The following is a 2831-nucleotide window of genomic DNA, read 5'->3' on the forward strand; positions in this document are numbered from 1 at the left end:
AAAATATTTTAATTTTTTATTAATTATAATTTTTTTAAAAATATGATATATCTACTATTAATTAATAGGTTCATGATGAGATGTAATCAAAATATATTTTTTATTTAAGATTATGTGCATCTTAATTAGTGTTTTTAAAAATTTAACATTTTTGTTCTCTCAATAATAATGATAAGTCATATAAAACAAATTTCATATTAAGCGATAAGTCTTTAACCACTTAAAAAATAAATTAACGTAATAGTATTATTAACATCGACATGATCATTTATTAAGTTTTAATAATAGTGTTATAAGTTTATTTATTTTTTTAAATCTAATTAGTAATGATAAGTGACCGCGTAGTGATTATGATATGAGTTTAAGATTCATCGCACTCAAATCCAATACCACAATACTAACTAGCACAACTATTCATTAACACAATTGCTTATTTAGAAACAAATTACAAAAAATCATGTTTAAATGTTCAAAAGTAATATTTTAGAATCAAATAGATTTAAGCGGCAATTAGAAATTTAAAGTTTGAGTTATGCATTATGGCTTAGATGAATTTTTAATCGTCATCCATCTTGCTTGTAACATTTCAAAATTTTAGAAATAAATAATAATTAATGATTCCAGTATTTGAGATAATTATTAAATATTTAATAATTTAAAGAAAAATAATAAATTATATTATTTTGAAGAAATGGGTAACTAGGACAATTGACTATTTTATTTAGGAATATTTTATGAAAATAATGAAATAATTGAATAAATTAAAATGGTGGATCCTGCAAATTTTTTGGCGTCAGTGAAATAAGGGAAAATAAGGTTTGGGTGTGTGTATATTTTGGAAGATTTGGGGGTTGTGGTGCGATTTTTAGAAAATGGGCTAAGGGTCCCCTTAAATGCAAATGTGCGCACATATAGGGTAAGGATGATGGCTAGCACGAGCAGTCGAGCATGCATGTGTGCTGGGTAAGGTCACGAGTTTGATCCACGGAAGGGCTCACGTGTAATGAGAGAATTTTGGCTAATTCTAATAAGTTTTTAGAGACCAAAACGGCATCGTTTCGAATAGGCCTAGTGCTTCATCTACCACCCATCTGTTTTGCCTACATTTCATCTATTTCTTATTTGTCAATTTGCATCTACATAAGGGAGCTATGGCCAAGGCTATTATTATCTTAGAATGAACCACTAGGGGTCACCTAGAGTTTGAGTTAAGTGTAGTTAACGGGCTTACATGCACTTCTTTTTTATTTATGATATCATGCTGATTAATTTACTACGCATATTATATTTACTAAGTCTCTAGACTCACTATTTTATACCTACTAACTCAACAGATGATTCGGGATTTAAGAAAGGGAAAATGGTATTGATAGAAAAGTCATTGGTTAACAATGATTGCAAACAGTAACGATGTGGATCGTGTTTTTATGTCATATTTGTAATATATATATATGTGCTTTGTATTTGACTTCGTGAGACGTCTACAGCTTAAATAAAATTTGATTAAGATCAAATTAAGGTTCTCGTTATGAGTAACTTAGTGTGTGTTTGAACCGGATGGTGGCGATCCGGATATAAAATCTGTTTAAATATGCTTGACTGTTTGAGTATTTTATTGGGCATGTTGACATTTAGTCTTTATTTGTTTACGAATATATGCTTTATATTTTAAAGGCTTAATTGAGCACGAGAATCGAGTGATTTTTCGCTGCATATGTATTCTAAACCCGAGTTCTCAACAGCAGAAGACGACAAAACTTGGATCTCATTTTATTTTAATACTTTATATTGGCAAATCATAATCATCATTCGAGATATGTCGAGATTATAATCATGGGTTACGGTAACACCCGGTAGTGGGGGTCGGGGCATCACATTGTTTGAGAAGATTATAATAGCAAATTAGTTAAAAATATTTCACTCGTAACTTATTCGTCTATTAAGTATGACTAATAAAATGTCCAATTAATTTCATAAAACTTAGCATCATAAATGAAGTAAAATAAGGGCAGCAAAATTTATTTTTTATTCTTTTTATGATTGATTTTTTCTTTTTAACAATCAATCGATAGATTTTTTTTACTAATATGTAAATAAAGCAAAAATAAAGAAAGTTTGTATTAGATTTTGTACATAATTTACAAATTTAGATAATATTTTTTGGGGGCTAGATTAATTATTTTAATTTGATCCATTAATAATTGAACTCTTAAAAGTTATAATATACACATGTGAAAAAAAAAAACCTCATAAAGCTTGAAAATATTTAAATCGAGGTTCTAATTCGACTTAAGTGAATGACTTAATCAAAATAATTAGATTTGTCTTATGAGTTGAAATTTAACTCTTTATGTGGCATAATAATGTTAAAAAAGATAAGAACACATTATTTATTATATATAATTGTTTATTTTAATTTTTTGTATCAATATTGACTTAATTGTCAAAAATTAAATGTAAACCAAACCTACCATATACTATACATGTCCTAGCAAGATTTGGACTAACTCAACTACGAAAAGGGCTACTAGAGACATTATACTTTAAATAATATAAGGGACGATCCATCGCAACCAGTTTATAAAAACAAAATTGAATCAATTCACGTTATTAAATTGATATTTAATTTACATTAGATTTGAATTAAAAATCTATAATATCACATTAGAAATTTGTAATTGATATTATAGATTTTTAATTGAAGCCACGTTAAATTTTACAAAATATATTTTAACATACATTATGAAACCAACATAAAATTATTTTATAAGTGGATTTAGGTTGGATCCATAAATCCGATATAAAATTAAAACTGAACTAAATTGGAGTTA

This window comes from Diospyros lotus, chromosome 15 (genome assembly GCF_014633365.1).
Source record: "Diospyros lotus cultivar Yz01 chromosome 15, ASM1463336v1, whole genome shotgun sequence".
In the NCBI taxonomy this organism is placed as follows: domain Eukaryota; kingdom Viridiplantae; phylum Streptophyta; class Magnoliopsida; order Ericales; family Ebenaceae; genus Diospyros; species Diospyros lotus.